Here is a 22,182-nt window from a genome sequence, read left to right on the forward strand (position 1 = left end):
GCAAATCTGTGTTATGCTTCACCAGGTCATCACCTCCTCACTCTGCTTTCTTAGGACTCCAGTCTCTTCTTCTTTTTCTTTTCTTTCCATTCTTTTTCCTTCCTTCCTTTCTTCCTTCTTTCCTTCTTTCTCTCTCCGTATCTCCTTCCTTCCCTCCTTTCCTTCTTTCCTCTCTTTCAATATATACTGTAAAATTTACCATTTTACCATTTTGAGTGTACAATTCAGTGGCATTAAGAACATTCATATTGTTGTGCAACCATCACGACTACTCATCTCTAAAACTTTTCCATCATCCCAAACTGAAACTCTGCACCCATCAAGCAATAACTCCCCATTTCCCTTTCCTCCAGCTCCTGGGAACCACTATCCTACCCTATGTCTCTGTGAATTTGACTCTTCTACACTCTACCTCATAAAAGTAGAATCATATGTTTGTCCTTTTGTGTCTGGCTTATTTCACTTAGCACAATGTTTGCAGGGTTCGTCCATGTTGTAGCCTGTATCAGAATTTTATTCTTTTTCAAGACTCAATAATATTCCATTGTAAGTGTACACCACCTTTTGTTTATTCATTCACCTGTTGATGGATGCTTGGATTGTTTTCATCTTTTATCTATTGTGAGTAACGCAGCTGTGAACATGAGTGCAATATCTTTTCAAGACCCTACCTTCAGTTCTGTTGAGTATATACCTAGAAGTGGAATTGCTGGGTCTTATGGTAATTCTATGTTTAATTTTTTGAGCAGGGACTATATTGTTTTCCATAGCGGCTACACCATTTTACATTCCCACCAACAATGCACAAGGGTCCCATATCCATGCCAACACTTATCTACTACTCTCTTTTTATTTTTTAATAATAGCTCTCCTATTGGATGGGAAGTGATATCGTGCTTTTGATTTGCATTTCCCTAATGGTTAGCGATGTTGAGCATCTTTTCATGTGCTTATTAGCCATTTGCCTATCTTCTTTAAAGAAATGTCTATTCAAATCCTTTGCCCATTTTTGAATTGGGCTTTTGTTTTGAGTTGTAGGAGTTCTTTATATATTCTGAATATTAATAGTTTATTGGATATGAGATTTGGAAATATTTTCTTTAATCCTATGGGTTCACCTTTTGTTCTTTTGGTATGCCCTTTTATGCACAAAATTATCACATTTTGAAAAAGCTCGATTTATTTATTTATTTTTGTGGTTGTCTATGGTTTTTGTGTCATATGCAAGAAGTTGTTGCCAAATCCAATGTCAAGAAGATTTCCCCCTCTGTTTTCTTTTTAGAATTTTATAGTTTTGGTTCGTATGTTTAGCGCTCTGATCCATTTTGAGTTAATTTTTGTATATGGTGTAAGTGAGGGGTCCAACTTCATCCTTTTCTGTGGGGGTATTCAGTTTACCCGACACCATTTGTTGAAAAGACTGTTCTTCCCCATTGAATGGTCTAGACTCCTTTATCAAAAGTCAGTCAGCTATATAAGTGAGGGTTTATTTCTGGGCTCTCTGTTCTATTCCATTTGTCTACATTTTTGTCTTTCTGCCAGTACCACACTGTTTTGATTAATACAGCTTTGTAGAAAGTTTTGGAATCTGGACGTGCAAGTCCTTCAACTTTTATCTCCTTTTCCAAGATTGTTTTGGCTATTTGGGGTCCCTTAAGATTCCACATGAATTTTAGGATGGGTTTTTCATTGCTGCAAAAAGCACCTTTGGGATTTTGATAGGGATTGCACTGACTTTGCGATTGCTTTGTGCAGTATTGTCATTTTAACAAGATTAAGTCTTCCAATTCGTGAACATGGGATGTTTTCCATTTAGTTATGCCTTCTTGAATTTCCTTCATCAATGTCTTGTAGTTTTCAGTGTACAAGTCTTTTGCCTCCTTGCTTCAAGTTTATTCCTATATATTTCACTCTTTTTGATGTTATTGTAAATGTAATTATTTTCCTAATTTCTTTTAAAGATTGTTCATTATTAGTGTATAAAAGGGCAACTGATTATTGTGTGGCTCTTTATCCTGTAGCTTTTCTGAATTCATTTATTAGCTCTAACAATTTGTGTGTGTGTGTGTGTGTGTGTGTGTGTGTGTGATTCTTAGGGATTTCTACCTATAAGATCAAGTCATCTGCAAACACAGATAATTTTACTTCTTTGTTTCCTATTTGGATGTTCTTTATTTCTTTTTCTTGCCTACTTGCTCTAGCTAGATGTACCAATACTATGTCGAAAGGAAGTGGCAAAGTGGACATTCTGATCTTGTTCCTGATCTTAGGGGAATAGCTTTCAGTTTTTCACCATTAAATACTATATTAGCTGTGGGCTTTTCACACATAGACTTTAATATCTAAAGGAACTTTCATTCTATTCCTAGTTTATTGAATGCTTTGATCATGAAGTGTTGTTGAATTTTGTCAAATGCTTCTTCTCGTTGATTGAGATGATCATGTGTGGTTTTTGCCTCCTTCATTCTGTCAATGTGGTGTATTTCATTGACTGATTTTCAAATGTTGAACCTTGCTTTCCAGGAATAAATCCCAATTGGCCATGGTGTATAATTCTTTAAATATGCTGCTGAATTCATTTTGCTAGTATTTTGTTGAGGATTTTGCATCAATATTCATTGGGGATATTGGTCTGTAGTTTTCTTTTCTTATAGTGTCTTTGTTTGGCTTTGGTATCAGGGCCATTAGGAAGTGTTCTCTCTTCTTCAATATTTTTGAAAAGCTAAAGAAGGATTGCTGTTAGTTGTTCTTTAAATATTTGGTAGAATTCACCAGTGGAGCCATCTAGTCCTGGGCTTTTCTCTTTTAGTGGTTTTTGATTACTGATTTAATCCCCTTATTAGTTATGTATATTCAGATTTTCTATTTCTTCATGATTTAGTCTTAGTAAGTTGTGTGTTTCTAGGAATTTTTCCATTTCATGTAGTTTATACAATTTGTCGGCAAGCAGTCATTCACAGTACTCTTTTAGAATCCTTTGTATTTCTGTAAAATTGGTAGTAATATTCCCAGTTTCACTTCTGATTTTAGTAAATTTAGTATTCTCTTTCTTCTAGTCAATCTAACTAAAAGTTTGTCAGTTTTGTTGGCCTTTTCAAAGGACTAACTTTTGGTTTCACTTACGTTCTCTATTGTTTTTCAATTCTCTACTGTATTTATCTCTGCTCTAATATGTAGTATGTCCTTCCTTCTGCTAATTTTGGATTAAATTGACTCTTTTACTAGTTCCTTAGGGTATAAAGATAGATAGGAAGCTCTTTAAAACATCTGCCCACCTCCACTCCTGCTGCAGCTCTAGTGCTTTCCCAGGGGAGCCCTGTGTATGTGCAGAGGGCCATCCTGGAAGGTTCTTCCTTTGAATATCTGCATGGCTCAGTTCTTCACCTCCTTCAGGCCCGGGCAAATGTCACCTGCATGATCCTTACCCTGACCACTCCATTTAAAAGTGGAATCTCTTCCTTTATCTTGCATTTATTTTCTGCTTTGCATTAATTTTTTAATTAAAAAAATTTAAATTAGAATATTCTTCATATCCCTATCACCTTCTAACATACTACGAAGTCTTCGTTTTCCACAGATGGTCTTGACAACATCCCCCACCCCACATGCTCTTTTATATTGTGACCTCATCATCTCCTATTTAGAGGTGAGGACCAATTTTTCCACCCTTGGATCTATAACTAACTTTGATGACTAGAACATGAGAAGGTGACACTGCTTGACTTCTGATGTTCTGACATAAGATGCTTGTGGTTTCTGACTTGTCCACTCGAAACACTCCTTCCTGAAATCCAGGTGCTGAGCTGGGAGCAGCCAAGCCATGTGGAGAAGCAGGTGGAGGAGAACCTAGGTCACCCCATTAACAGCCCCAGTGAGCTCCCAGCTGACACCCAGCACCACCAGCAGCCCCAAGAGGGAACTCTCTTGAATGTTCTGGACCAGTCAGGAGTCCAGATGAATGCAGCCCCAGCCCATGGCACATGGAGCAGAAGAGCTGACTGCTGATCCCAGTCAACCCACAGAATGAGAGAGAACAAAAAGTTTGTTGTGTATTTTAAGATTGTTTGTTACCAAGCAATACATAACAGGAACACATGTCATATAATTTACTACTATCGTTATATTTTTTTATTTATTGTCTGTCTTTCCTGTCAGATTGTGAGCTTCAGGGGAACATGTGTTTTGTCTGTTTTCATTAATGATCTCCAGGGCTGACACAAAGCCTGGCACAGAGGCATTCATTAAATATTAGTTGAGTGAGTGAATGAATAAATGCTTGACTAGAATTCCTTTAAGCTGGACGGGGCTGGAAAGAGGGGAGTTTACTGGAATCTGTGTGGGTAGTCTTCTATGATGTGTTTGTGCACGTGTGCAGGCATCTGCATGTGATCCTCTGTGAGTTTAGTACCTACCTGTTGGTCTTGGTCCCCTGAGTAAGCACCCAGGACTTTGCACAGTGCCTTCTCACTCACAGCCCAGCCACCTGGGTGCTGCAGACAGGGAGCGCCTAACCACTAGCTGCCTCTGCCATGTCTTGGGCCCAGGAGGGGGCTCTGGCTATCTTGTAGGTCATGTGGCTCAGCTGCAGGATTTGAGGCCCTGGAGCGCTCTTCCCTGACTGGCAACCCTCACATCCCTGGGTCAGCCGTCAGGGTAGAAATGAGATTTCCGGCTAGGGTAGCAGAGCATGTATGTTCAGGTGGTAGGGGTAGCAGGTAGTGGGGGCTGAGGTGGTCTAGACTGAAGATTAGGGCACTTAGGTCACCTGAGGGAAGGAAGTTGCATGCCAGGGCCTCCAGGCAGAGCGGCAGAGGGGGAAGGGCCACCTTCAGATCCCCGGAAATGGGAAGTCAGTCACCTGTGTCATGGCCTACTGTCAAGATCCTTGGAGCCATGATGATGTCCAGCTCACAGTCCTCTGGGGCTCCTTGGCCCCTCGGGTTGTCAAGGAAGGTAGATGAGGAGACAGTAAGGGCCTGAGCTGCTCTGCTCTGGGTTCAGATCACTCACGAGGTCCCAGGGAGTGGGACTGTAGAAATCTCAGAAATTCAGGACAAGGGCTGGTCCCTGCAGAGGTGGCACAGGCACTGGCCCTTCACTTTCTATAGCCCGGTGCCCAGAAAACCCTCTCCAAACATAACTCCACAGGTGTCCCCTGGGCCAGCCTTTCCCATGCACTTGCGTTCCCTGGTTCCTTCCTCTTCTCTTGGCCTAGACCCCCTGATGTGCTTATTTCTTCCTCTTTCTCTTCATTTCCCCAGGAGCATTCCCTCCTTCCTGGACCTAAAGCCCCAGGGGCTCCTCCCTGAGATCCCAGGTTCAGAGACTCCTAAGACTCATTCCCAGATGGAGGGACCTTCAGCCGCAGAGATAGCATCCAAACAAGTATCAGGGACTGGGGGGGGTCCAAGGTCCCTTTCAGGGAAAGTGACAGACTGTGTGTTGGAGTATCCTACCCTATGTTTGTAGGGCTCACTGAGGATCTGGGAAGCAGCTGTTATTGTCTGGAGACCTTGTTCTTCCCTGATGCCAGAGTCCCTGGTCACTCAATGGGGAGGACACATAGTTGTCAGTGTAGATTTTGGGAAACACTTCAGAAGCGGAACCTGACTCAGACAGGGGCGCCCCCTTGTGCACAGAACCCTGTCCTGGTGCAGGGAGCCCAGGGAAACCCTGGGGAGGTCCTGGCTGAGCAGCAAAAGTGGAGCTGGGATCTTCCGTTCTCAGCCCTGTGGCCACACGGGGGCGCTGCTACTCTGCTCTTGGATTCTCACTGAACAGCATGGGGGTGCTGAGTGCGGGGACCGGTGTGTGTGTGTGTGTGTGTGTGTGTGTGTGTGTGTGTGGGTGTGTGTGTGTGTGTGGTCTGGGCTGTGATCTGAGTCCTGCAGATGGCTGACCCTGAGGCTGGACATCCAGGAGGGAATGCAGATGCTTCTGAGCAGCCCAGGACTCCTCAGGGGTCGCGCTCAGGGTCTGGCGGGGATTGGAGAAGGGGAGCTCTCAGGAGCCCTTGTGCCTTCTCTGAGGTTTCCTTTCTTCTCCTCCTTGTCTGCTCCAGTCCATTGATGGCGCCACCAGGATAACTGAAAAGTTATCCACACTCCTTATTTCCCTCAGTGCTCTCTCTTGATAGGACCACAATAACAGCATTTGCATAACTGTTTCTCAGGAAGGAAACCTAAGAAATTGGGAACATGCTCATCTCTGGCAGGGACCTGGGTGCCTGGGCCTGTGGAGGGAAGGAGACTTTCTACTGTAAGCCCTTTGGAGTGTTTGGATTTGCTTCTGTGTGCCTGGGTGACCATTTCAAAGTATACTTTACACTAAGAATCCCTTTCACTTGCAGGACACTTTCCAGTTAACGTCTAGTTCACAGATGAGACCTTCTGATGGGCCCTTCACTGTGTGCTCCCTCCAGCACGCCCAGGGTGTCCACACCTCAGAGACTTCACTGCTGTTCCCCAGCCTGAAAACGTGTCTCTCAGGCAGCTCTTCCCTCCCTGACATTCTTTCCAAACGTCCTCACTGAGAGGCCCTCCCTGCACCCTCCCTGCACGTGGTACCTTCAGCCTTCCCTCCCCCCCGCCCTGCTTTGCCTTTGTTCACACGCTGTTCACTAACGCACATATTTTACATGTAATTATTTAATTGTTTATAGCCTCTCCCTCCTCTAGAATATGAGCTTCATGAGGACAAGGAGAGGGATTTTGATTTTTCACAGCTGTGTTCCCATTGCTCTGAAAGTGACTGGCTGTTGATTTTAAAACATTTATTGAGTGACTGAGTGAATGAAAATTGCACACGCAGAATGACTCACTCACCCACAGACTCCCACACTGACACATTCACACATACACACTATTGAACACTGCTTTATCTCAACATTATGTTGTGAACGTTTCCCGTGTCATTATGTATTCTATTTTTAAATGTTTTCCATATTACTGGGAAATTTTTCAAATATATAGGAAGTTTGAAAGAATAGTGCAACAATTATTTTAGATTTAAAACTTTTAACATTTTGCCATGTTTTCTTCATGTGTATAATAAATTATGTTTCTATAACTTTTTAATTTTCTTTTTTGGTGAGGAAGATTGTCACTGAGCTAACATCCGTGCCAATCTTCCTCTATTTTATGTGGAATGCTACCACAGCATGGCTTGATGAGCAGTACTAGGTCCTTTCCCGGGATCTGAACCTGTGAAACCTAGGCCGCCAGAGTGGCATGCACAAACTTAACCACTACACCACTGGGCTGGCCCCCATCTTTGTATAATTTTTGCAAAATCATTTGAAATTCACTTGCAAGCATCATGATCCACATCCCTAAATATTTCAGCATTCATCTCTTAAAAACAAGAGTATTTTCGGGGCTGGCCCCGTGGCCGAGTGGTTAAGTTCACGCGCTCCGCTGCAGGCGGCCCAGTGTTTCGTTGGTTCGAATCCTGGGCGCGGACATGGCACTGCTCATCAGACCACGCTGAGGCAGCGTCCCACATGCCGCAACTAGAAGAACCCACAACGAAGAATATACAACTATGTACCGGGGGGCTTTGGGAAGAAAAAGGAAAAAAATAAAATCTTTAAAAAAAAAAAACAAGAGCATTTTCCTCCAAACTATAATATTACTATTAACATTGTGCAAAATAACTATAATTCTCAAGTATTGTAAATTTGAAGCTCATACAAAATTATCTTAAGTATCCTCCAAAGTTTGAATTTCATGTCAGTTTTTAAAAAAATCATCTATTATTTGCAAATGATTTTCTAATGTTTACGTGATATTCCACAGTGTGGATGTGCACTTTGGTACAATTGGGATGAGGATTACAGGTCCCCAGGCCTCCTGCCCCTTCATCAAGGCATAAAAGGTTCCCCGTGCCAGGGGAGGCACCTGGGGCCCCATAAGTTTCTCTTTCAAAGCAGGAGTCAGGAAGACCCGAGACCTGGTGTGTGTGCCCTCCTGCTCCACAAGGGTCAAGAGTGAACCCACAGACTTTGTGCATCCTCCCCCAGGGAATGCACAAGGGATTGAGAAAGTGTCCACGGACTAGACCTAACACCCAATCACCCCAAACCTACTCATCTCCATCGACAGAGCCCGAGGGAGAGCCCCAAATCCCTGCTCCTTCCCACCTTCATCTCTCACAGACTCACTCCCATTATCTGCCTTGAATCCACCAGGACTAATCTCATTATTTCCTTTTCCCTGTTTGTCTCAGTCACCTCTGGTCCCCCAAATATCCTGCTTTCTCATCCAAGACTCTGCACAACTGCAGTTCTCAGCCCATGGTTAGCAAAATCTCCAAACTGCTCCCCCAGGATATTCCCTTCACCTCGCAGCTCTGACAGAAACCTGGGTCTCCCTGAGGACACGGCTCCCTCTGGAGTCATCTCCCATGGGGTGTTTCATCTCCCACAGACCTTGTACCCCTGGGCCTGGTCCTTGCTCCTCATTGCTGCTCTCAGACCTTTGTTCCTCCCTCTTCCAGAACATCTTCAGGTGTGAATCTTCTGTCATCAGATTAGAGTCCCCACTCTCCTCGTTGTAGGTATTCTCTATGCACCTCCAGGCCATAACCCTCATTCTTTGACTCTTTTAGCTCCTGGCTCACTGTCACTGTCTTCAGCAGTTCTATCTCCTTGATCCTTAGTGGTTTCAACATAGGATGTGGAAGGCCAAATAGTTGGTTCCCCAAATTTTTCATGTTCTAATCCTTGAAACCTATGAATAGGTTGCCTTACATGGTAAAAGGGACTTTCCTGATGTAATTATGGTTAAGGACCTTAAAATACAGAAACTATCCTGGATCTGGGTTGGTGCCCCCAAATCTCATAAATCCTTAAAAGCAGAGAATTTTCTCTGGTTGGAGTCAGAGGGATGCAGAAGAAGGGAAATCAGAGAAATTGCAACTTGGGAAGGATTTTTGCTACTGCTGGTTATGAGATGCAGAGGGCCACATGTGTGACCTGAGAGAGGCCTCTAGGAGCTGAGTGGGTTCCAGCTGACAACCAGCAAGGAAATGGGGATCTCAGTGCTACATCTGCAAGGATCTGAATTCAGACAACAACCTGAGTGAGCTTGGAAGTGGGTTCTTCCAGAGTCCCCAGTAAGGAACAGAAATCTGTCAACACCCTGATCTCAGCCCAGTGAGAACATGTTGGACTTGTAACCTACACAACAGTGAGATAATAAATGGGTGTTATTTAAAGCCACTAGGTCTGTGGGAATCTTTACGGCAGCGATAGAAACCACACAGCAGAGAGGATGCTCTCACTCCTTGGCCTCTCAGTTCCCTGAACTCCTCTCCTCCATGACCTTCTACTCTGCTCTCCCTGGGCCACCACTCACTTGTATCCCCTAGACCGTGTCATTACCGATAACCCAGCCCTTCCATGGTCTCCATTTCATGCTTCCCACCCTCTGAACTCCATCTCTCCTTCTCATCTCCTTGCAGGGTTACCAAAGCTCTGGAAACACTGATACTATTATTTTACAATATATTGTAGTATAATATGAGCACAACTTTCATTTCAAATGTGCCTGTTTTCCAGGTGTGGAGTCCACCCTGTAGTACATCAATTCTAACGATTCTTTGACTCCTCTGGGATTTCCAGTCCATTGATCCTACCATCTTTCACTGTCCCTCATCCCTGATGTCCTGTCCTCCCTCCTTACTCATTTTAAAGTCATTTCAATCCCTCCCTTGCTTCTCACTTGCTTTGTCACACTTGCTGGACAAAACTACACAGCTGGTGATTCTACCTGTGTCTACCCTATACCTGCCCCCATGCAGCTACAGGAGGCTGGAGGACAACACACAGCCATGCTGATTGCTCTCACTTTAACATCTTGACCCAAAACACAAAGGGAACCCCTACCATTTCCCAGCAATCATCCTATCCTTGCTTGGTCCACTCAGTCTCCTCCTATCCTAGATGATGATTACCCACCTTCTCTCTCTGCTCAAACATCCAACCCTCCTTTGCCATTCTTATTTGTGCTAATGACCTTGTTTCCTAGTTCAGTGAGAAAACTGAACACATTAGAAGATGACTTTCACAGATTTCCACCACCATCTACTCATGTATTAGCATCTGCATGCTCATCATGGGCCTTCCAGTCCTTTATCTTAGGTTAACCATCCACGCTCCCAGCCAGAGCCAGTCCCTCTGCTAGCTCCCTATACCTCATCCTCTCCCATCTACTTAAATTCTTCCCTTTTCTCTCCTTTATCATTAGTTTTTTGCTCCCAACTACATCACTATGGACACCATGAGAATGCATATCCCAGATCCTCAAGTGGAAGAAACATAATTGACTGATGGCCCAGCTGTGGAAGTTTGAAATCTATTGCCATATTGCCCTAGGACCAAGCTTCCCATGGGCTTCTTCCAGCCAATGATTGTGAACAGCAAGAAAACTAAACAGGACTATTCCTCCTCTGAAGCTGACTTAGACTCCAGAGCTCCTTAACACCCTTACTGAACTGTCCTTAAACTCTACTGGGTCAACGACTCTTCCAGCCACCTTCCTTCTGTCTCTTCTTCATTTGGATTCAGACTCGCATCAAGATTTGATGGCTTTCCCAACCTTTTCTGGCTCCTTTCTCATTTTCTCCCATAGGTATTTCCCCTAATAATATCTTCACATGTTTAATACTGAATTGGTGTCCATTCTTCACAGGACACTAACTGACACAAGTGGTATTAGGAGCAGTCCAAGACATTGGCAAGAAATGGGTATTTGGGACTAGCTCACTCACTGCCTGGCAGGCCAAGAGGATGCTGTCCAAGTTGGTAGGTGGGGCACAAGGTGACAGCTGAACTGTTATAGATTTCATTGGTGGTGACCTAACAAAATGTGCTTATTTGAGGGAATGCTATGGCAAGTGTGACGATAGAAGCCTTTGAAAAATAATTGGAAAGAGTGCCTACAAAGACAGTGGAGCTGGTTGGTTACTGCTAAGCTGTATTGATGTCCTATAGAAAGTTAATAAGAATCTGAGGATTGTTAGCAAACCATTACTGGCTAGAGTGAGAGCCCCTGCAGGGGTTTATAGAGAAGCTTTTATCTTATGTACAGCAAGCACAGATAGACTTGAATGGCAGCTGAAGATATAACTGCGAGGGTTGTAGAACTCTAGAGATGTTTGAACCCTGAGCAAAACAGGCCTATTACGTGAAAGTCAGGTCTCTGGTGGGGAAAATATATGGTTCTGCAAACTGGAACACGGTTATTCCAATGGATGCCCTTCAGGCCTCTCTGGACATGCAGAGGAGGCTTACCTTTCTCCAGTAATGGTTAGTACTTCCACTGTACTTGGAGATAATGTAGAAGTCTCATCCCTATGGTATATGGATATCCCACTCAGGAGCTGCCCCCACCTCTTCTCCTGGTTGACAGTCTAATAACTAGGGCTAAATCCTTGTATAACCCAGATGGAGACATACTGGAGTTAATAAGAGGGGAAAGAGGCTTTACACACAAATAATTGCAAGAACTAGCCAGCATGTACGTGTAGGGTCCCAAGTAGCACTTCTGAGATTGGATTTTGAAGGTACTTAATTACAGGGCCATAATGTCAGGCTAGATGAGCAAAATTCTATTAGCTTAGGGACACTTTCTCAAGACATGGGTTGATGAAGCACTCCAGGGCATGAGGTAATCTCACTGCTGGGGTGACTACATGTGGACTGGAAAAAACTAACTCTCAACAAATTGGCCATGACTTAGTTGTCCTGCTAGGTGGCAGAGAATGGGATAAAGAGGTTGAGGGAAGTGAGCATTTGGAATAGAGCTATTATGTAAGACCAGAAGAGACATCAGAGGATAAAGTACCACAAGAGGACCCAGAGAACACACTTTTTCACTAAAGGCTTCAGGAACGCAGTTGTGAGAAGAATTGGCATTACTAAGAATTTTGGTAGTGTTGTCCTCTGCAGGCCAGGGATGATGGTAGGAAAGATGGTCACAGAGTTGGGCTCATTAATATCTGGGCTCACTTAATCGCTAGAATCAAGGAGGCCGAAATGACCGTAATAACCCTGGAGGCGTAGCCAAGGGATCTTGACCTGCAGGGAGTTGCAGAGAAGGTTAATAGAACATGGTGTCTCTAGAGTCAAAACTCTAGCACAGTTGATGTTGAGGAATAGCCAAAATGAGTGCTGCTTAATGACTATAACAGAAAAAAAAAAAATGAAAAAGAAAAAGAAAATGAAAAGAATTTAGGAGTAGGAATTTGAGGGTTGTTGCCTCCATAAAAAATCATGATCCCTTGCTCAGTTACCAGTCCTGAGCCAATTTTCAATTCAAAACCCATTGGCTGAAGAGGCAGCTCCTTAGAGGAAGGATCCTGGAACACCATGGCAACTATATATTATGACAATTTTCCCAGTCTTTGGGCAAAAGAACCTAAAGTCATTTACATAGGTGACTGTTACACTGAGGAAAGGAGAATAACCAGAAATTTCAAGGCATATAAGACACCATATTTGAGTTGATATTTATACCCACAGCATCAATCAAGTCCCCACTATTACATTGGGGCCTTACAGAGGTCAGGTAATAAATGGAGTCCTGGTCAAAGTCCAGCTCACAAATGGCCCACTGGGTCCTCAGAGTCACCTAGTACATAATTGGGTATGTCAAACACCTCTAGTTATTTCCCTATTCTCTGAGTAGTAATCAGTATTGACATACTTGGCAGTTTGAGCAACTCTCATACTGGGTCCTTGGTCTGTGGAGTAAGGGCTCCAAATACTGTGGAAGGCCAAAGGGAAACCTCTAAAACTGGCCCCATCCTGGCCAAATCAGAAATGATATTGTACTCCTGAAGGTGGGTCTTGTGGAAATTAGGCCCACCATTAGAAACATGGAGGATACAGGGGTCGTGTTGGTGTTGCCTATCATCTCCCTTTGGTTCAACAATCTGTCTCTGTAGAAACCTGATGGATCCTAATTGTAAGAGCTACGTTTATAAAAATATTAGGAAAATTCATAGGGCAAAAGCTTCACAATGTTGGATTTGACAATGATTTCTTGGATGTGACACCAAAGGCATTGGGTACAAAAGAAAAAATAGACAAATTGGTCCTCCTGAAAATTAAAATCTTTTGTGCATCAAAGGACACTATCAACAAAGTAAGAAGGCAACCCACAGAATGGGAGAAAATATTCCCAAATCACAAATTTGATAAGGGATTAATATCCAGAATACATAGACAACTCCTAATACTCTAAAAAAGACAAACAACTTGAATAAAAAGTGGGCAGAGGACTTGAATAGATATTTCTCCAAAGATATACAATGGCCAATAAGCACATGAAGAGATGTTCAACATCACTAACCATTAGGGAAACGCAAATTAAAACCACAATAAGATACTACTTCACATCCATTAAGATGGCTACTATAGGGGCCAGCCTCATGGCACAGCAGTTAAGTTCGCATGTTCTGCTTCTCGGCGGCACGGGGATCTTCCCGTTAGGATCCTGGGTGCGGACATGGCATCGCTTGGCAAAAGCCATGCTGTGGTAGGCGTCCCACATATAATGTAGAGGAAGATGGGCATGGATGTTAGCTCAGGGCCAGTCTTCCTCAGCAAAAAGAGGAGGATAGGCAGTAGTTAGCTCAGGGCTAATCTTCCTCAAAAAAAGAAAAGAAAAGAAAAGAAAAAATTAAATATGGAATTACCGTATCATCCAGCAATTCTACTTGTGGGTATATACTCAAAAGAATTGAAAGTAGAGACACGAACAAATATTTGTAAATCCATGTTCATAGAAGCATTGTTTACAATAGCCAAAAGGAGTAAGTGACCCAGTTTTCCATCAATGGATGAACAGATAAGCAAAATATGGTATATACATATAATGGAATACTATTTGGCTTTAAAAAAAGAGAAAAATCTGACACATGCTACAACTTAGATGAACCTTGAGAAGAGTATGTGAAGTGAAATAAGACAGCCACAAAAAGATGAATATTGTATGATTCCGCTTATATATGGTACCTAGAATTATCAAATTCATAGAGACAGAAAGTAGAATGGTGGTTGTCATGGGGTGGGAGGAGGGAGTAATGGGGAATTATTGTTAAATAGATATAGAGTTTCAGTCTTGAAAGGTGAAAGAATTCTGGAGCTAGATGGTGTTGATGGGTGTATCACAGTATGAATGGACTAAATACTATTGAACTATATAACTAAAAATAGTTAAGATGGTAAGTTTTATGTTGTGTGTATTGTACCATAATTTTTAAAAAATTAAAAATTTTAGAAAATGATTCAGGGGGTGGCCACCTCTATTGAGTTTTATGGATCTACAGGTTAGTGGCATGCAGGACTATCTTCTCCAAAGTAAGACATAAATTATTGCATTTGGCATCCCTCACTGCAAAAAAGGAACAACATGGCCTGGGAGGCCACTTTGGGTTCTAGCAGCAACATATTCCATACCTAGGTTTATTGTTTGGCCCATACTCTCGGTGAAAAAAAAAGATGCTAGCTTTGAGTAGGACCTGGACAGGAAGATCCAGGCCATGTTACATTCAGACACCATCCATCAGACCCCATGGGTTTGGAGGTATCAGTGGTGGGAAAAGACGCAGCATGGAACTAAAGGCAAATATTAATAGGAAAATCACATGCTGGTACCTGGGATACTGTTTTTTTTTTTTTTTTTTTTAAGATTTTATTTTTTCCTTTTTCTCCCCAAAGCCCCCGGTACATAGTTGTATATTCTTCGTTGTGGGTCCTTCTAGTTGTGGCATGTGGGACGCTGCCTCAGCGTGGTCTGACGAGCAGTTCCATGTCCACGCCCAGGATTCGAACTAACGAAACACTGGGCCACCTGCTGCGGAGCGCACGAACTTAACCACTCGGCCACGGGGCCAGCCCCTTGGGATACTGTTTTAAGTCCATGCTATCTACAGAAGAGAAGTATACTCTCTTTTAGAAGTGACTTTTGGTGTGTTACTAGGCCTGATAAAATGGAATCTTTGACCATGGGACACTAAGCAGTCATGTGATTAAAAATGACCATATGCACTTGGTTCTGTATTACTCACTACATCATAAGTTGGACAGGTCTATAGCACTCCATCATAAAAGGAAATGATATATCTGCAGTTAAGCCTGAATTACATGTTAACATCCACCAGAAAACATCCTCCCCTGAAGAGGCACTGAACAATTAAGCAGACAAGTAGACCTTAGCAAGTCTTCACCGGTCAAGCCAGAACTGGAAGGATGGGCACATGAATGGAGTGACCACGATGGCAGAGATGAAGCTACATACAGCTCGAGCAGCATTGACTCCTACTTACCAAGGCTACTGCTACTTCTGAATGTCCAACCTGTCAAAAATAGAGACCAAAACTAGTTGATAATAGCACTCTCTCTTGAGGTGATCAACTATCCATGAAGTGACAAGTTGACTGCATTGAGCCTCTTTCATCCTGGAAGGGCAAGAGGTTCATCTTCAAAGGTATAGACACCTTTTCCATGTGTGGGTTTTCCTTTTCTGCTCTCAGAGCCAGTGCCACTGTGTTGGGGGCTACCAAAATGCCTGATACACAGGCTCGGAATTGGTCTTGGCACAGCATCTGACTGGAGGACCCACTTTATAGTGAAAGAGGTACAGGATGAGCCATGACCATGGGATCCACTGGTCATATCACATTTCACATGATCCAAAGGTGGTCAGCCACCCAGAACACTAGATAGGTCTTCTAAAGGCACAAAGCGCCAGCTTTGAGGAAGCATTCTGAAGGGATACGTGCCATTTTTCAAGATGCAGTGTATTTATTGAATTAGAAACCTCTATACGGTGCCACGTTCTCAATAGGAAGAGTACATGGGTCTAGGAACCAAGGGGGTAGAAGCAGGTAGGGCCTGACTTACCATCATTTCCAATCATTCACTAGGGTATTTTGGGCTTCCCTTCTTTGCAATCTTGGGCTCTGCAGGGTTGGAGGTCCTGGTCCCCAAAGGCATGCATTCTTACAAGGGGAGAAATGAGGGTCTATTGAATTACATACATATTGCAGTTGCCATCAGGGAAGTCTGGACATGTGCCCAGAGAACAGCAGGTGAGAAGAGGAGTGACACCTTCTCCAAGCAGAAGTAATTGACTCTTATCCTCAGGAGCGGGTGGGGCTGCTGTCACACATGGAGGCAAGAGGAATAGTGTGGAACCTGGGTGATAAACTTGGGTGCCTCCTGGTTCTTCATTGTGCCATTGTAGTTATAAATGAACACATGTGGCAACCAAGCCTGAGAAGGGTTTGATTTCCAAGGCCCCAGACTCCTCAGGTAGGAAGGTTTAGGTCACATTCTCCAGGTAAGCTACAAGGGCCCCACTTACTGTGCTCTGAAATCCAGGACAGAATTTATGCAGAGACACTGCTTCACATGGGCTATTCTTATCCAATGACTTGTCACAGCAGGGACACTAAGGCAGGCCATTCCTGGGAAACATAGGACTCCTCTGATGACAGAATGCGGCTTAAGGACTCCCTTATGGCATTGCTCAACTTCACATTGCCTAGTGGTCCAACACACGTTCTCTCCTTCTGACCATCCCTTGGGATCAGACTTGCGTCTTGGTCTGCTGGCTCTCCCAGCATTTTATGTCTCCCTCTTCATGTTCTCCGACAGGTGTTTCCTCTAATAAAATACTGCCGAGTTTAATCCCATTCTTGGCGTCTGCTTCTTGGAGGACCCTAACTAACAAAATCATTTTCATTTATATATCAATGACCTATTACTTATTCTATCTTGTAAAATCCTCTCTTTATCCAACTTCTCCCACTAGCATCTGCTCCAGCTTGCTTGTCTTTTTAGTATCTCTTTGAACTAATAGACATTTTTTGCTCTAAGCCACTAAGTTTAGAGTAATTTGCTATAAAACAAAGATAAGTAATAAAGCTCTAAGTTTCTATTATTCTATAGGTATTACCTACATCTCTTTTATTTCCTTGCATTTGGAAAATGTTATCTGTACTCACTAATTACATTTCCTCTCCTGTTCTTTCTTTACTTTATTTTCTCGTTCCTTCGTTCCTTTCTTTTCTCCTTCTTTCCTTCCTTCCTTCCTTCTCTCCTTCTTTCCTGCCTTCCTTTCTTTCTATTATGGAAGATTCCAAACATAGAAAATAATGCTATATGGTTATGCTGAAAGGAAGCATTATCTGGACATATATGCTAAAAGTATAATGCCAAGGTATATGGAATAAAAGTAAAAGAAAGGAAGTGATTAATAGAATCAGAAAAAATTTTGGGGTGATTCTGCAACCCAGCAAGTGACTTTCAGCTCATTTTCTCCCCTTCAGCTGCAACAGCTCCCTCTCAATTTTTATTTTCAGGACCATCACAACAGCAGCATGAACACTTAAACATTCCTGGTAAAACTCTAAATAGGTACAAGTATTCTGAAAATCAAATTAGCATTATCTAGTATGGTTAAAGTACAAACCCCATGTAACCCAGCAATCCTCCTCCTGATCATACACCCTGGGAAATTTCTTGCCTGTGTGTCCCAGGAGACATGTACACTAATGTTTATGGCAAAAACTGGAATGGGGGCCAGCCCTGTGGCCGAGCGTTTAAGTTCGTGTGCTCCACTTCGGTGGCCCAGGGTTTCCCCGGTTCGGATCCTGGGCAACGACATGGCACCACTCATCAAGCCATGCTGAGGCAGCGTCCCACATGCCACAACTAGAAGGACCCACAACTAAAAATATACAGCTATGTACTGGGGGGATTTGGGGAGAAAAAGGAAAAATAAAATCTTAAAAAAAAAAACCTGGAATCAACCACAAACACATCAGTAGGAAAATAATAAAACTGTGGCATAATCCTGTCAATGCAAATAATCGATAACCAATCTATAGATAAGAAAGATAAAGTGATATTTAATGAGCTGAGGACAAGCCCAGAAGTGCTACCTCCGCCAGGGAAGAAAGCACTCTGGGGAAGCGTGGTTTACAGCTTGGTTATATACTGTTTCAGAACAAAGAACACACATCAAGCATAAGAGGAATACATCTTTTTCCCCAAAGTCACAAGGAGATGTTTTGCTGCAGTTTACCAGATAAACAGCAGGTCAATTTGACCTTGGTTCTCGGGGGGGGGGGGGGAAAAAAAAAGCTTATCTTCAAAGAAGTACTGGTATTGGCATCAGAGAAAGGGAGACATTTGTCCCTATCTTTAAAGAGTTCATTCTTTGCTTTGGAAAAATGTTTGAAGCAGATGTGCAATGCATGCTTGGGGGGCCATAAGTCAGGCTGCTATGGGAAAAACAAATTTTAGGCTGAATCAGATTTGTACCAGAATGGCTTCCTTACATACCACAATAAGTGAAAACTTATTATTCTTATTGTTTTCATCAATCATAAAATGTAAACTTCACAGCAGTAAAAATGAGTGAACTATGCCTCACACAACAGGGATAATTCAGCTACACATAACACTGAGTCACAGAAGTATCCATGCAGCATGAGTTCACTGTACAGGAAAGTTAAAAACAGGCCAAAATAGGGGCCAGTGCTGTGGCCGAGTGGTTAAGGTCGCACACTCCACTTCAGCGGCCCGGGGTTCATGGTTTGGGTCCTGGGTGCGGACCTACACACTGCTCCTCAGGCCATGCTGTGGTGGTGTCCCACACAGAAGAACTAGAATGACCTGCAACTACGATATACAACTATGTAGTGGGGTTTTGAGGAGGAAAAAAAAAAAGAGGAAAGTTAGCAACAGACGTCAGCTCAGGGCCAATCTTCCTTAGAAAAAACAAAAAATAAAAAAAAGTCAAACTAAATAATATTTGGTTTGTGGATGTATATATACTTACTGTAAAATCTTCAGAGAGACTCAAGGGTATAGAAACAAGAGTCTCAGGATAGCAGTTCCATCTGGGGGATGGGATTGGGGAGGCGCCCACGGTGCCTTCACAGGTTCTGTTTCTTATGCCAGTGGTGGGTGCCCAGGTATTTACTTGATCATAACTCTGTAAACTGACATTTTTCAAACTGGAGTTTGTGAATCATTCTAGGTTATTTTTTTTTGTAATGAAAAAGAAAATTACATACCAAAGTTCATTTCAAGAATCCTTAGTAAGAACTAGCCACATTGGAACAAAGTCACAGCCAATTGTTATGAGCCATCTTAGAAAGAGGGCCAGGGTGTCATAACAATAGCATTGGCTAGAAATAGGTCATTTGATCTTTTGCTCACTGGCATCTCTATAGACTTTCTGGCATACAATGTTCAATATGATGTGCAAGGTAATTGCACCTTGTGAAGGATTGGATATGTCACATTTATCTCACCTTCAACTGAATTAAACACATTTACGGAATGAAAAAGTATATTCTTGGTCAATATGAATTAAGCTGAAAAAAATGTAAGGAATAACCAGTGATGAAATAGCAAATGTGACTAAAAAACACAATAGAGCTGCTTAAAAAGATTGCTGAGTCACATAATAACAGTGCTTTTTAATTTTTATTTTATTTATTTATTTATTTATTTATTTATTTTGAGGAAGATTAGCCCTGAGCTAACATCTGCTGCCATTCCTCCTCTTTTTGCTGAGAAAGACTGGCCCTGAGCTAACATCCATGCCCGTCTTCCTCTACTTTATGTGTGGGACGCCTACCACAGCATGGCTTGCCAAGCAGTGCCATGTCCACACCTGGGATCCGAACTGGTGAACCCTGGGCCACTAAAGCGGAATGTGTGCACTTAACAGCTGTGTCACATTAACAGCTGGGCTCGCCCCATCAGTACTTTTTTAGAATCATGTTAGTGCCTAAATGACTGCTACCAAATCTCATTTAAAAACTTAGTGAAAGACGTTCAATTTATTATAGGATGTCATATGCATCCTATAAGAGATACATTTTTTCGGGAAAAACAATGTTCCCAAATTGGAATTAACCATTTCTTCCTAATGAATCACATCAATACTGTTGTCATAATAGGTGAGGAGACTGAGGCATGAGATTCTCATTTTTCTAGTTGCAAAGCAATTTCATGAGGCAAATTTGAAAATGAAGTTGAGTATGAAAATTGGCATTTTCGCTAATTTTGGGGGGCATTCTTAACAAACTAAATTTGAGACTTCTAAGGAAAAATAAAGATAGTTATTATTTTAAAGGAAGTATTGTTATGGCACCCAGGTCTTGGAAATATTTGATATAGCCACTATATGTTCTGAACATAGTTGTGATTTATTGAAGAGAATATTATTAATAAAACCATTTGCAGGAAAATCTAGAAATATTAATATATCCCACTTCTCTGTCTCAAACTTTTCACTATTACTTTCCAAAGAGAAATTTGAAGCATTTAAGAAAAATAATTGCATAAAAGAAGCATTTGATTTACAAAATCCTGAAATCGTATTTAATTTAAATTTTGGTTTTAACATGTATGTAAATTATTTGATATTCCTTTCTTCTAGAGGTGGAGTGTAATTCCTTCCTATTGAGTGTGGGCTGCTCTTAATGACTCACTGTTAACTGATGGAGTAAGGCTGATGGAATGACGTGAGACTCTGGGTCTAAGACAGAAAACACACTGCAGCTTCCATTTGGTTGCTCTCTCTCCCTCAGATCACTTGCTTTGGGTCAAAACAGCTACCTAGTCATTTGCCACATTATACAAAAATCTACATGTCTAGGAACTGGGACCTCCTGGGCCCATCCAGGAAGAAGACAAGGCTTCTTCCAACACTCAATGAGTGAGCCATGTTTCATGCGAATCCTCCAGCCCCAGTCAAGCCATCAGATGATGCAGCTCTGGCTGACAACTTGACTGCAACTTTGAGAGAGGCCACGAAACAGAAGTATTTAGGTAAACCTCTCCTGGATTCCTAACCTTCTGAAACACTGAACAGAGAACCCCTCCAGAACGTGCCTGGAATTTGACCTATAGAACTGTGAGAATACAAATGGTTGTTGTTTTAAGCCACTGTGGTTGTGGTTTTATGCAGCAAAAGAAAATTAATACACAGGCTCAACTGTGCAACAGATAAGCACAAAACCTTTTCTCATGGAAATGAACTTATGAACTGTCATGTACACTAGTGCATGAAATAAAATCGTTCCTAATTTGGGTTTTTTTTTCATTTTGTGATTTTTATGTGATGGAGTTAAACTTTAATACAATCAGATTTGTTATTCATTCATTCAACAACTAATTTAGTGCTCACTAGGTATCAGGACTGGCTCTACATGCTGGGGATACAGCTTTAACCAAAACAGCCCAAAGCCCCTCAGCTCATGGGCCTTACATTCTAGAGGCTTCTCTAGAGTGACATGGGAGCCACTGGAGCATTTTGAGTGAAGAAATGACACACCCTGATTTACATTAGTAGGATCACTGACCCTTGTGAGGAGAATAGTCCATGTGTGGCAGGTGAGGAGCTGAGAGGTGAGAGGGACAGAGAGCAGGGCTGGAGGGGCAGGGGTGAGGAAAAGAAGCAGAGGTAAAGAATTCTAAAGCAGTGGAATTCTCAGATTTAAGTCCATTGTTAGAGAGTTTTACAAGGGCTTAGCAGGATATTCTTTGCATCTAGTATTTACTACATTCTGGGGAGCTCCCTAAAAGTCAATTGCCTCTTTATGCTAATTCGGTTAAAGCAAATAATGCCAAGTGCCCCAATAAAAAACATGCACATCCCTTAGGTGTTAATTCACAAACAGAGGCGATGCATGAGCATTGGTGAAGGGCATTCTGACTGCACTGAATACTTGCAACTTTGAAGTGATTAAAGTTTGTACAGTCTGGCTGAAATGTACTGTATTCATGACACTTTCTTATTTTCTGTATTCTGGATGTTGTGGCATTTGTGGATGTGATAACTGGGGAGAGTCTGCCCCTCTCAGGGCTAGCCAACTCTCAGAGACAGTAAAGGGCGTGCCCAGGAACATGCCTTTCCTTTGCACTAAGCAATCCAGAGCCCATATTCTGAACCACCTCTTCTATCAGATTCTTACACTCCAGGAGTCAATATTCCTCTGCCCTGATTACCTAGAGCCAGATACCAGTCAGCTAGAGACCACCCCTACAACCCAGAGCCCACCAAAGACATTATTCAAACTAGTCAATTCTAAGATGTTTCCCCAGCACCACCTTGCCTTTTTCAAGGAAAACACAATAGGGGCTCTGAG

This window comes from Equus quagga, chromosome 15, assembly GCF_021613505.1.
Source record: "Equus quagga isolate Etosha38 chromosome 15, UCLA_HA_Equagga_1.0, whole genome shotgun sequence".
Lineage (NCBI taxonomy): Eukaryota > Metazoa > Chordata > Mammalia > Perissodactyla > Equidae > Equus > Equus quagga.